At 36.5% G+C, this 15,436-nt stretch overlaps 1 protein-coding gene across 1 annotated transcript in view; it reads right to left on the bottom strand.

The window, feature by feature from the left end:
* Nucleotides 1-9,917, bottom strand: part of LOC139128562 (tyrosine kinase receptor Cad96Ca-like) — a 66,716-nt gene extending 56,799 nt beyond the window's left edge. Inside the window, exon 1 of the mRNA XM_070694320.1 lies at nucleotides 9,781-9,917. The gene's annotated coding sequence lies outside the window, so the exon portion shown is untranslated. The remainder of the gene's footprint in view (nucleotides 1-9,780) is intronic.
* Between the last annotated feature and the right edge of the window lie 5,519 nt (nucleotides 9,918-15,436).

Below are 15,436 nucleotides of genomic sequence, written 5' to 3'. Positions count from 1 at the left end.
TCAAGACCACATTCAAGGGCTATGCAGACTGTCCATGTACGCACACACAGTGACAAGAAGGCGGCAAACACCTACTCACCAAGCACATCGAATCGGCGAAAAGAAGCATAAAAAGCTAGGCTCATCGCCAAAACAAACGCGCCAAGCGCTAACAAAAACCCATACCAAGCGGCCCTTTTTAGGGCCACCAAATACTCCAAAAAGAGAACTACCAAAAATACGATAAAATGACATAGAACACACAAACACTTAAAAGAAATAACAAAAATCGTACACATAACAAACAACTGAAACACAACATTAAATACAAAATAAACAATCACAGTAACGTAACAGAAAACATGGCCGTGGAAATAAATCAGCTATTTCTAAAGAAAAGCCGACAACAACATGAAATTCAACAACAACCTATCATCGCTCAAACTATGAAACTCCGAAAAATAGTACTAGGCAAAAGCCTTAAAATACATTCGGACACCAACAAAACCAAAAAGAACTAGAAAGCATTTGCAAGCAAAAGCGAAGTTCCAGAGACCAGAGCAGTGGAAGAAACAAGAGAATGTGTGACAAAGATAGGTGCAGAATGAAGGAGTGCTTTTGATTTTAATATTCAGGGCTGATAGCAGTAAACACCATAATACAACTAAAAGCAAGGCAGTCCGGGGAATTACAGTACACAGATTACAAATGCCTACATGTACGGTAAAAACGCAACAGATACATACGGGGGGCACAACGCACGGAAATGTTTATCAGACGACATTCTCGCGAGCCAGAGCAATAATTTTCGCTCCGCTGACCTACCAAAAATCAATCGCTTGACGGGTAGCGCCAAGTTGTTGCCGTAAAGAGGCGTGTCATTTACGACGATGATCAGACGAGAGGAAACATCGGACCTAGGCCGTTGAAATTGAGCCACATGCATTTTCATTTGATTAAAAGCACAGACAAAACAATTTTCATTGCTATGTCGCTGTTTTCACAAGATACTGACCATTTGATCTTGGAAAGTTGAGTTGCTTTTACGTGCAGCCAACGCATGCCGGTGCATGCCAGACAGTACGTTCACTATGAATGCCTAGCTCTGCATGGCAGGGCTGTGTGTTACCGGCGTTAAACGGCCTCCACCACAGCCCGCAGACTGATATAGGAAAAACCGCTGGTGGCTCCTCAGAAATACGGCGGGCAGTTTCTCCGCCAAAACAGCCGATTTTGAGTCCAAATTTTGCATTGATCATCGTTTTCGAGCACACCCACCTCGCCTAGGTACACGATGTGCCCAGCCGGGCTTTTAACTTAGGGAAAGGCTGCTTTTCTTTCTCTGTGCGAGCGAGGCGATCGATACGCCGCCATGTTGTCTCATGAGCATTCGGGCGAAACAGTATAGCGCCACGTACGGCGAGTATTTAGAGAAAATAAAATCAAAAAGCAACAAAAAACAAAGCGAAAGAAAGCTAGAATTATTAATAACTGAACGCAATATGATAGTTGAGCAATGCCAAATAAAAAAAAAAATAAACAAACAAGAAATGCCCGTAAAACTCGTCCGAGCTGAGCGATGACGTCATAAGCGTGTCGCAATGCATTCTGGGTAATTAAGGTAAAATTTGTCTATAGCATGTTCTATGGTAGTAAAACCGGAAATAGAGAAAGAAAGAAAGAAAGAAAGAAGGAAAGTGAGCAAAAACTAACAGTTCCAGAGCTGGTCTCTGGAACTAATAAAACCACCTCAGGATTTCAACAAATAAAGTCGTATAATGTGACTACGCTACATCGTGAGACACAAACAATCGCAACACCAATTCAAAGAAAAGTCAAATTGGACTCCACGAACAACAAAAAAACAAAAACTTGAAAGCTATCTGAAGCTTCTAAACTCGCACTTCTAGAGATACCCTTTCAAACAAGGAAACAAAACATGTAGCGTGCCAAAAGAATCGCGATAAACCAGCTTGCAAACAATGGACAAATTTTGGGAAAATAACCCTTCGACAAGGGTCGGTTTTTCGTTATTGTCAACACAAACGATTACGTACTCGAATGCGAAAGGCAATTACGTAACACTCAGTATTATACACAACAAGCCAGAACAAACAGTAAACAAAGTAAACGAACTATTAATTAAAATGTACGAGAACAAGCACATCAACCAGGATACTTGTAAGTATCTTGATCCAATAAACATAAAATCCGTACCCCGCAGTGGTACTTATTGCCTAAAAATTCACAAACCTCCGCAAAAATCTAAAAGACACACCAGTCAAAACAAAATTTACCGAAGTAAAGAAATATAGATCAAACAAACGAACCGCCAAACGAACTCACAACGTGACCAAAATTAATATACTTGTCTCGCTAATCGGAAAGCAAGACCACTAAAATGCATTAAAATAAATTTTCACAAACACAAACTAAGGAAAGAATCTACACTGCGACTGATGAGAAACCACACTCGGGTTCGAAACGCAAGCGTCAAAGGGCGACTCTATCAACTTTTGTAACAACATAGGTTCGGCTGCGTCTCGCCATAAGCTTTCCCAACACAAACAAAACATTACCGTACACACTAATCCAAACCTCTCTACAAATATCCAAAGCGAAACAAACATTTCATTAACACAAACAATCGGATAAGAATGTAGGAACACATTTTCGAAACGAATCAAACACAAACTCGACACATAAACATTTAGGATAGTTAGGTGGGGAGCCTGTTTCACATTTTCTACATCTCGCTATACTGTCTATAGTATATGATTCTAAAAATAAAGTCATCTGCCACTTTTTCTGTATACGCGGTTTGGCAAAACTCATCTCTTCAATCGAAAGTCGGGCGATTTCATGGTTCTTTGGGGCACTTAAGTGTACGTCGAGCTTAAGGAATGTAGTTACATTCGCGATGTTTTATTCGAAAATTAGTTATTTCTTCAAGGGCAAATGCACATAATTTATGCTGTTGGAAATACTGGCCGCTCATAAACAAGACAATAAACTCAATATATGTGCATCTTTACTTATATTGTCAAAGTACCACCGACACCACAAAAAACCAAATGGTTCAGTCCAGGTATTTGCAACTTTGCCATCCGACTGGTCAACAGGAAATCAACCATAGGTGTCTTTTGGCACGCGTATACGCCAGTCACCTAGGCGACGGTAATCTGCACCACTTATCACCATCGGGAAGGTACTCCTCCCCATATACCACTGGCGATCCCACCCTCAAGGCACTGCGTCATTCGACCAATCATTGTTATTGTAATTTCCTGCATAAAATTAACAGCGAGGTCAACCGGTCAAAATGTCTTGGCATTTTCTTGCATGAATGCCAAGTAATTGCTAATTTTCATATTTGAAGAATTTTAGTAACTAACATGATATGTTCAGAAATTCTGCATCAAAGTTTACAAAATCTAATCCTGTAATGGTGTACAAAGACATTTACTAGTGTCATGTTAAGTGAGTTCTAATTTGATTATTTAATGAAATTTCCTAATTAGTGTGATGTGTCAAGAAATACTGCATCAAACTTGACAACATGTTGTACCGTAGTCCCTAAACAGAGGGTCTATGGTTGTACAGATGTTGATCTTTCAGTGTGTAATTTCACTTTTTGAATTTTTAAATAAAAATATGCAAAATTCATTGAAATTTCTCTAAGATATCAGGTCTTTTAGCAGAAAATATGCAAAAGCCTTGGTTTGGGGAAAGGTAACATTTTTCCTCACATTTGGTATATGTATATCTACCAAACAGAGGTTATCATATAAGGTGAATCAGTTCATTTGCATCTCGTTTACATACATTTGTGTATGTATGTATGTATGTATGTTAAGATCAAAAACTTCTAAACCATTGCACCTACCATCTTAGCGTGTAGCTGAGAATTATTCAAATGAACATATCATTGCCAGAAATATGCAAAATGGGGGAAAAAAGGAAAACAATCCGGCAAATTGCTAAAACTCTGATATCTTAGGTCAGGTTGGGTTAAAATTAGGTATGCAGGTTCATAAGGTATATTAAGTTATACCACTCATGGTCATGTAACACATTGTTCTCACCGTACGTTTATTATCGCAACACCAATTGTATTACGGTTCATTGATATGGAAATTAGTAAACCTTACAGTTTAATGAATAGAATTCATTATCAAATGAATACAGACGTAAGGTTTACTACTTTCCATATCAATGTACGCGTAAAGGTTTACTTATCTACATATAAACGAAAATCAAACATCTGGCAGATTGTACACATGGCAACTTTTAATGAACTAGCGAAATTACATTTCAATGACAACTTATCACCGTGTTGATTTTGAATGGAAATATGGCCTGATGAACTTGTGTACGAGGTTATTAAACGTACTGGTATCTGACAAGCAGCACGGAGAATGGTGCTCTTCAACTTTTACATCAACTTTTGTCACAGGTTGTGGGGATTTTAAAAAGTTAGACATGGTTTTCTGCAGGACATTGCTGATACGCAGTGTACGTGCGAAATTCTTCATCAGGACGATGACCAGTGCATTCTTTAAATAGTTGTTCATCAAAGCCCTTATTCATACAAAGAAGTTGCTGCAGCAACCTGAATTTAATGAAAATAATCAATAATTGAAAAATATTGCCGTCGAAAAGGAATGACATTTGAGCGGAAAGTAATGGAATCCCACACTTGAAACTCCGTTCAAAGGACAACACTCAGCGGGCGGGATAGACCCATTGCATCGAACGTTTCAAATATTATTGTCACATTAAACTGGCCTTTCAAAACACGATGGAAGAAACAATAACGATAACAGTCACGCCGGGAAAATGTAAGAAAATAATTGAAACTAACCTGCCCGAATGGCCGGTATGATATCCAGATATTCCACACATCCACAAATGAATATTTCGCTGCTTTTAACTGGAGTTGTTTTAAGTTTCTCGCTTCGGGTACGTCCCCATGCATCCGACACTGACACGCCTGATCCGGTAGACTTGCGTGTATTTTGAAGTACGCGAGATCCTTGTATTTCAGTCAATTGTGCACTGTTCACGGAAGCAGAAAATCTTTCACTTTTATGTCTGCCGTTTGGTTAAAATCCTCTCTGTCATCAAGTGGTATAGCGTTACCAAACTGCCAGCAAAACCGTTCCACTTCGCTTGATTACATTGTGTCGGAGATATACAAGTATGCGTCCACACTGGTGGCGTGGCCGATGCACAGTGACATGCACATGTATCATACCACGTGGCAAATTGATGTGCACCTGGATCAGTGCAGTCAGTTTATTAGCCAATCAGAAAGCTGTATTAAACTATCGATTGTGTCAGAATTTCAGTCCCTAATGACACCAGGTGTTTTAAGGCGCAATGCAAATTGATCATTCTGATAGAACCGCACAATAAGGTCATGATATTTTTCAAATTCCTCTTTTTTCGTGGTATAAGTAGGTAATTGTACAGGTTCTCGTGTGTTTACAATTCAAAACCTCACGGCTTTAGCTGGCAAGTTGTAAACCGCACTCGGCCTTCGGCCTCGTGCGGTTTACAACATGCCAGCTAAAGCCGTGAGGTTTAGAATTGTAAACCCACTCGAACCCGTACAATTACCTATACTTAGGTGTGTACGAATTGGGGTGTGAAATTTGTTTGTACTTTTCGGGTATTTTGTCTCGTTTTGGTCAAAACGGCTTCTCTGAAAGCGCTTTTCAAATTGCCTTGAAACTTGGTACGCATAGTCGTAGGGTTGGCTTCTGTAGATTTGTTAAAATTGTGGTAAAATTTTCATGTTTGTATTTTGAGTCAAATGTTTCCCGTTTTTGGTCTAAACACCAACTTCTCTGAGGTATTTATTCTGATAGCATTGAAACTTAGTATGAATGTACCTAGAGGCAACCTCATCAGTGTCTTTAAGGGTAATCAAGTCACTTTCTACTTCATTATAGCTGCAAACACTGACAAATATAGACACAGACTAGCAACGGGTATTGTTCAAGGCGTGACGCGGTTATGTAACCCGTCCACGTTCGCCTCGCCTACGGTTGCTCTCGCCTCTCTTTCCGAAAGTGCCGACAATGCATCCTCCTTAACTTTCGGATTTTCGCCGATTGTTAAGCGAAAGTGTGTTCGGCAAAGTTTGTGGTAGTTGTTGTCGTGTGGTGTCGTGTGGTGCCGTACTTCTGTGCCACGTTTATGATTGAATTGTTCAGCGTATGTTAGTTTCAGAATGTGGTTGGAAATACCGATGGCGCTGTCTGCAATTCTTACGTCGTGCATTGGGTCGTTCAAAGCCCTGGCCTATGTCAATCATCCAGATTACATAAAATAGTCTCCCTCATACTGAACAAACACTGCTCCAAATCTTGGTCGCTACCTTTTTCTGATATGTAGTTCCGAATACGTTTAGTTAAACAAAAATATACGTTAAAGGAGTTTCGTTTCCCTCGAAAGTAGTATAAATCACTCAAAATCCACGGAGAGCTATTACACAAGTACTGAATCAGTTTTGACCTTAAAGGCTGTCGCCACTACTGGAAGATTAACATCTGTGACATGTTTCATAAAACATTGGATGCAGTATTCGTGGACGTATCGCAGTAATTAGGAAAGTTAATTAAATATGCAAATTAGAAATTGATTAACATGCTACGATAGTCTTTATACACGGTAAAAGCAACATGAACTCAATATCTATACCAAGTTTCAACATATTTGATTAAATGTTTCCTGAAGTATCAGTCTTATTATGAAAATGTATTAATATGCTTATACGCAGGTAATTGACATGATATGATTGTCTTAGCAAGCTACTGCATTACTTTGAGATCAATATCTGTACCGATCTTCATCAAATTTGGTGCAATATTTTTTGACATTGTACGTTAATAAGGAAAGTTCACTATACATGCAAATTAGAAATTGATTAACAAGATACTTGTGAATGTCTTTGTTCGCTGTTATAAAACTTTGAAATCAACACCTGTACCACCTTTCATTAAATTTACTGCGGTATTTCTGGACATATTTCCTTAATTACAGAAATTCAAGAAATATGAAAATTAGCAAATTGATGACATGACTCTACAAAATGATTTTGCATACGGTTACAACTTTGGTATATGAATATGTGTACCAAGTTTCATAGACTTTGAGTAAGTATTTCTTGACATTTATATGGAATTCTGAGAATTCATTAAATATGCAAATTAGCAATTAAATGACATGATCCTGTTAAGTGTCATTGCATACTGTTACATCTCTGATATATCAACATCTGTACCACATTTCATCAAATTTCAGTGGGTATTTCTTGCATAGCACCCTAATTACAAAAATTCATCAAATATTCAAATTGACCATTAATTGACATGATTCTGCTTAATACCTTGCAAAACGTATTACCTTTAGTATGTATACATCTGTAAGGAATTTAATCAAGATTGATTCAAAATTTATTGAAATATTAGCGGAATTATGATAATTCATAAAATATGCAAATTAGTAATTAATTGACACAATGCTGACATGTGTCTTTGCGTGCTATTAGAGCTGTGTGTGGCCGACATGTGTACACAGTTTCATCAAACTTGGTGCAATCTCTTAAGAAAGAGAGCTCTTTTTCAACAATTACTAATTATGCAAATTAACACTTATTATGCGTTCGGAACCCATAACAAACGAAATACATGTGCTTGCCAACGTGTATTATTCTTGTACCAAGTTTGAAAGCAATTGGCTCTGACATATCTGAGATATCTGAGTGGACGGACGGATGGACAGATGTACCCAAAACCATAAGTCCCCCTGGATATGATCCGAAGACTAACAAGGCATAAACTTCTGTTTTCGTCTCGTACGTTGAGAAACAAAAAATAGGCTGACATCATCGCTCGCTATGGTTGTAATAATGCTGCTTGAAAGTACATTATCAATGTGTTAAGCATTTCATTCTCTCCAATGACCAGTTCATAAGTCAGAGACATTCTGAAGGTCATGTTTACAACAAGAGAATATATTTTAGAACCGTAATTAGCATATTACTAGAAAGTTTTAAAGTTTCTCTTGATAACTTCTATTCAATATAAATACATGAGTTTTGGGTTTCACTTTAAGACCCTGCCGCTCGATATTTGCTATGTTTTCCTATGCACCATGCAGCCCTATTTGCCAAAGAAGGACTGACTTTCTCACTCACCAGTGTCTGTCTGAACTTAAGTCCCTGGATACTGCAAAATAGGAGTTTTTGCAAACCCAGCTAAGCTAAGTTCTATTAACCTTACATTGCTTTATAATATTCCCCCCGACTAAATTATGATTTTTATTAAATTAATTTTAAAAAACTTATTTTAAGAATATCGCTGACTTCACCACCTTTTTTTGTCGTAACACATGTATAACCTCGAGACGGGCACTGTTGGCGTAGCCACTGCAAAGCCACATTCGCGATCATGTAACAGGAGAATAATCATGCAAACGGTTTGAACATGATCCAATATTGCATAGGTGGGAAAAATATGCGAATTTTATGGTTAAATACAAATAATGTAGAAGGCAACACCATTTAAGTTGTTTAAATTTGCCGAAAGTTCACTCTTAATTCTGGTTGAATGGCTTCCACCGTCATGACACAATTCTACCTTGCAACACTAATATCGGTAGATTTGTCAATCGGTTGCACATTGCAATGAAAATGATTTTGAAATGAAAATAAAATCCAAACGCAAACAAAAGTTTCAATCAAAGCGAAAATGCACTGACTTTAAAATAAAAAATCAACAAAATTAAAACTAAATTCAACACCAAAATGTATTTAAACGTACATTTTTCTATGTTTAAAATCAAATTGAAAATCATCATCCAAAGTGAAAGGATCGAAAAGTCTATTTCAAAAATTATCAAACTAAAAATGACAATGATAATGAAAGTGAGTATTATTTGACAAAAAATAACCAAACACAAGATTTCATATTGCAAACGAATTGATACAATTTTAGAAGCAAAGTATACATAAAACACAGACTCTTTACGCCAAATGCAATTAAAATAAACGCACATAATTAATTTTAAAACGAATAACAAAGCCACAACGGTAAAGTAATTGCATGCAGACACGTGACACCTAGAAGAATATTCAGTTTTTATGACATAGAGTAACTATTTCATAAGTTATTTCATAGCCTCCTGGCTTTTAGTCTCTTACCATAGCAAGCGGTACTCAAGAAAGTCATTTGATTTTAGTTCTGAACTATGAAAGTTGTCAATAATTTTACAATCGGAATGTGGGGGAATTACCCAATAGCAGCACCATGCTCTAAAACATACAGGATCAACCAAAAGTGATTCAATATACAAAGACACGCTTTCCACTTCGTGTGCACACACACACTCACACCAGCACATAAAGAGACAAAAAACACATCACATTACATACATACATACATACATACATACATACATACATACATACATACATACATACATACATACATACATACATACATACATACATACATACATACATACTTACATACATACATACATACATACATAAATACTTACATACATACATACATACATACATACATACATACATACATACATACATACATACATACATACATACATACATACATACATACATACATACATACATACATACATACATGCATGCATGCATACATACATACGGAAATACGTATCTACGTACGTGAATACGTTGAGAATGCCTTCTGTTATACATTTGAAAAAACAATGGAATGGAAATTACATAGTAAATTTAAGTCAACTCACCGATTATGCACACCGTGAGAAGGGTGATCTCTTTTAAAAACATTTCTTCGGGGATTAAACTAATGCATTTACGCTCACACTTAATGTGAAAATGGAAGCAAGATTTAGAAGCTGAGTCACTTCTTCATCGTCGAAGTCTGTGTAATATGCTGAAAGTTGTTTGAGACTAGACTCCCACTCAACAAAGATTTATATTTGGACAGGGTCTAATCAAGCAAATAAGAATATGAGCTGGTCCCTTTGTTAAAACTCGGCAAAGGTCCAAATTGACTGGACGCAAAACACACATCTACTAGGTATCCCAGTTCCTCGACCTTACTTTCAACTTTGGTCACTTCGGTACCACGCTCATATTAAAGAAAACAACTCGGATAATTTTGCAGTGTGATTCTTCAGAAGGGAATTATACTTATTGTCACGATCACAAAGACTTACCAAGGGTACTCGTGACATTGTATGGTATTTGTCGTCCTAATTTAATCCTTAACTTCTCTACAAATCAAAGGTAAGTATACATATGTATCGTACAATTCATTTGATAAGTATGAATTGATTAATCGGAAACTCTTGTAACATATCTATAGTATCCCCTATTGTATATCCATGTGCATTTCACATAGACACACACAGACACACAGACACTTAGACATAAAACACACACACACATTAACACACACACACACACACACACACACACACACACACACACACACACACACACACCACACACACACATATATATATATATATATATATATATATATAATATATACTCTCAGAGTTAAATCACTAATTACAAACGTTATTAAATATGCAAGTGAGCTGATTATTAACTTGACACTGCTCAGTGCTTCATGTTACGATTAGATATCTATATAAAATAGTAATATTGAGTAATATCACTTATTACAAAGTTCATTTAATAGGCAAATGAACCCTTAATTATCTTGACACTGCTCAATGTTTCATAGCACAATTAGATATTTATGAGATCAATATCTGTAGCAGGTGTCACTTGGTGCCGCAATTTAGAACTATATATCTTATTAAAAAGTTGATTAAATATGTATATGGACGGTTAATTAACTTCACACTATTATATGCTTTACAACATAGCCAGATATTTGTCAGAGCAGTACCTGCAGCAGATTTCATCAAAATTGGTGCGTTTATTGCGGAGTTATATGACTAATTACAAAACTTCATAAAATATGCAAATGAGCTATTTATTAACTTGACACTGCCCAACGCTTATAAGAACAATTAGATATATATTAGATCGATGATTGTTGCATGTACCATCAAATTCGGTGTTGAATTCTAGAGTTATGTCACTAATAACAAAACTTCAAAAGTATGCAAATTAGCAGATAATTGACATGACACTCACAGAATCATCATACTGTTTTGAAATTGTCATCAATGAAAAGTTTCATGAAATTTTTTGCAGTATTTCTTGGTATATGTTAACACTTTCTATACTGTCTCGTTAGGGAAACCATTTTATGAAAAATGGAGATTGCATGACTCTATTAATATGCAAGCCACACCAACCAAAATCTTATCAGTTCTTGCAAGTAGCATATGGTACCTGTCTACCAAATCTGACTTAAATATGTCCAGGAGGTTTTGAGATATCGTGTAAACAGACAAACAGACAGAAGACACACACGGACATACAGACAGACATCGCCATGGCATTAGTTCACGTGTGTAAACACGTGAGCTAATAATAAATGGATTGTTGTCCTGTTTGATTTTCATAGTCCCTCAGCCCGTTACAACACTTTTAAAGCCGCTTTGTGTCATTTTTAAAGAAATTAACCATCTTTCAGTTGCTTACTCTCTTATATGTTACAATCGTTTTGTTAAACGTATAAGGTATACGTGATTAGGCTACGTTCACGAACACCTTCATAATTGACTGGTATTTACGGGGAGTTTAAAAAGTTGAGGGAACATCAGGATAATAGAGGGACACTATTTGATTTGAAGGAGAACTAAGATTTGTGATGATTGGAAGTATCGAAGATATTTAGTAAGCTTACCCTTCATCGTTACCCGTCTATATACTTGTCATTCACTTGATAAACGTATTTTAACGTCATCTGCGGCATGATTATCCTATCAAGTTTGTCTGATGTTTTTATTCCTACCCTTATTTTGCTGATCCTGTCTCGAGGGAGGGGTCATCTAGCTGCCTGTCCCCCAGTTGCAAAAACAAGACTTCATTGTAATTAGTAAATATATTTTCGCAAAGCACATGCTTTTTTAAACTGTAAGACATTTGATCTCCTGTGAGTTCAAGTTTACGCGTCATTGTAAAGCCACGAAATCGGTGCTTGACGAGCATCGTTTCAGTGTTTTTGTGTGGACGAAGTATGCACATTACGGAGAACTACAAAAAATGTCTCTACAAATACATATATTTGGACATAGTGTGCAGCGTCAATGATACAACACAATAGAAATAGTAGAAATAGAGATTTGACCGTGTACTGCCGGTCGCTTACCAGAAGCCATTGCATTTTCAAAACATAGAAGATCATATACAGAGTAAATTTAAAATGCTAGGGTTTTATGTCAGTTTTACATTATTAGCATCTATTTCAAGTTTGCTAAATGTAATATCGAAAAAAAACGAACATTGAAATTAGGTCACGTTTGCTCTGAATTTCGTTGTTAAGTGTTTCGGGATAGTATTTGGCCACGTCCACGCTGCAACCAACATGAATATGGGCCGTGTTGAGTGCAAAAATGGATCAAATATTGGAGATTTCATATCAGTAACTAGTTAATAGTGAGCTGAAGTCGAGTTAGAGTAAGAGGCATAAGCCTTACGATGTTAACAACTGTTATAAATATTTATGGCCACGAAAGCGGGGAGTGGGTATAGCAAAGCTACTTGAAATGGTCCTATCTGCCATTGACATCGGTACATAACAGGTTGGTAAAAATATTCCACCATGAAAGATAAGGAGCTGTTCAGAATTTGCTTATCAGAAACGTTGCTGTTACCATGAACCCGTCGATATTTTAGGGTAACCGTAGTATTATTCAACAGAAGTGAAGATTGGCATTGGGCCAAGTTTGCTCTTGGCAACTCTTCAATTGTTTAATTACTTTATGGTCAATCGCTCATGGGATATAATTTTAAAGCTCCGGGCTTTAATAAAGTTTTCGATGTCATAGATCTTTAAATTTCGAAATTTAAATTTGTCCCTCGTCTATATTGAAATTAAAATATCAGTAAATGTGGGGTACATTTGTTTCTCTACAACCGCAATTTGTGGTCATGTTTTAAATAAAATGGATTATGTTTATTTTAGACCATGTCTATCTAGCAACAAACGGCGGCAAGGCCGTGTTTGCTGCAGGGCAGAGATGCATTCATGTAGACGTTAGATTATTGATGTCGTCATTTATTGTCACAGTAAATTGAGGTGGAAGAGAGCTGTGCTCCGTTTACTGGAAACGATATATGTTTTTGTTAGACAAAGTCTCCTTGATGAGGATTACTTTTGTACGTCCATAAAAGACAGCTACGCAAACACTGCGATCAAATGGCATTCTCCAGACGCCAGAAACACCAAACAATGAAACCTTCAATTCACGTATAAATAGCAACCACTGAGGGAACCGTTGACATGCATTCACCGTGATTCGCATATTGTGTTTCTTCTTATGTCTATTATCCAGAAATAGCCTGGCACGATGCCGTCTAAACGCTATTGTTGTGATTACAAAAGACACAAAAATTGCATTTTCATGTTTGAGTGAAAAACATTCTTACAAGGTTTACTAAAAATACACCTGGAAACAAACTGCCATCTCGAGACACAGGATTGAATTGTAAACTTTAGAGTGAAGGAGACTGACTTAACTTGTAGGCTGAAAACAACGCAAAACCTTGATACATATGTTTTCGAAAATCTTGAAATACGTGCCTTTTCTAAGACAAAGATTACGTCATATTATTTGTATGGTGGGTGCTATGTGTTATAAATAAATTTATTGCTACTCGAAATAATTTACATCGAAATGTACAGGGACATTATAGTCGTCAAGGTTAAAATTTGACTTAAGGTAGATCGCGCCTCGGGGACAGATATTCTGACTCTCAAACTTTACGATTCTTTTCTGATCTACCACTTGTGGGGGCTCATTTTGAAGCTCTTGGAGAAAGAAAAATTTTCATCGGCTTAGTTTTTTGAAAATCGACAATTTTATTTTTTCTCCATGGAGTTAACACAGGGATGGCTGCCATTTTGAATTTCAAATATCGGTAAATCTTGGGTAATTTGTTTCTCTAGTACTAAAATTTGCACGGTGACCCCTTATTTTTATTCTTGATTTTGAAAGAGAACGGTTTGAAAGATTCCTTAAGGAAAGTTTGAGCAAAAGTTTAAGTCTTTCACTTTCGAGGCGCATACTACCTTAAGTACCACACATTCAACAGTATATAGAGAGTGCTCGTCTTCGTTTGACAGCACCTTAGCTGTCTTTATTGTAATTTTATCATCTCCTCGCCATTTGACATTAATCATTGTGAGTTATTGAGTATCACTTCTGTTTGTACATATTCAAAGAAAAGTAAAAAAATCGTGGGGCAGATATAGTGGAGAGTTTTTGTACATTTTATGTTCAAAGTTTGTTGAGTTTTCATACTGCTTCTGGCACTTTCTAATTTTACTTCAAGACACAACTAAGTGCAAACTTCTATTTATCCATTATATATCAACCACTTGGAGATCCGTTGACATGAATTCAATGGCCACAAGGTCTTTACGTTTACGTGATTCGCATGTTGAGTTTTTCCTGCTTTGTCTATTATCCAAAATTAGCAGGGCAGGAGATTGCGATAACAAATGACACAGAATTTCCATTGTCATATTACCGCGAAAACATTCTTACGGTGTCTATGCAAAATACACCTGGCAACAACCCTACCATCTCGATGACACAGGATTGAATTGTACACTTAAGAGTAAGGAATGACTGCCTTAATTTGTAGGCAGAAACACCTTGAAAGATATGTTTTTCGAAAATATTTAAATGCGATACTTCCTCGTAGATAAAAGTTTCCGTCATTTTATTTGCATGTTGAGTGTTATGTGTTTTTAATTAAGTTAAAAATACTCGAAATAATTTACATTGAATTGTACAAGGACATTATAGTCGTCAGGATTAAAAGTCCGAGACGCACGATTACTAATATACAGAAAAATACATTGCATGACTACCGTGCATAATGTGACTAAAGAACCAAAAATTCAATAAAATACAGCGAGTGCAAATTTCCGTCTGACAGCAATTAATTGAAAACTTTATCATCTCCTCGTCATTTGACACTGATTATGGTGAGTTATTCAGTATCATTGTTTATACAAAATAAAAAAATAGTAAAATATCGTTAGGCAGATAAAGTTTGAGAGTTTTGTGTACATTTTATGCTCGAAGTTTGTGGAGTTTCACACTGCTACTAAAACTTCCCAACTTCACTTCAAGACACCAAACAATGCAACTTTCAATGTATTTATAACATAGCAACCACTTAGAGATCCGTTGAAATGAATTCAATGGCCACAGATACTTTACTATTACGTGATTCGCATATTGAGCCTTTCTTCTCATGTCTATTACCCCAAAATTGCCA

The sequence above is a fragment of the Ptychodera flava genome, unplaced genomic scaffold (genome assembly GCF_041260155.1).
Source record: "Ptychodera flava strain L36383 unplaced genomic scaffold, AS_Pfla_20210202 Scaffold_59__1_contigs__length_806204_pilon, whole genome shotgun sequence".
Classification (NCBI taxonomy): Eukaryota; Metazoa; Hemichordata; class Enteropneusta; family Ptychoderidae; genus Ptychodera; species Ptychodera flava.
The sequence above is the reverse complement of the archived record's forward strand: the minus strand, read 5'-3'. Positions and strand labels throughout refer to the sequence as shown.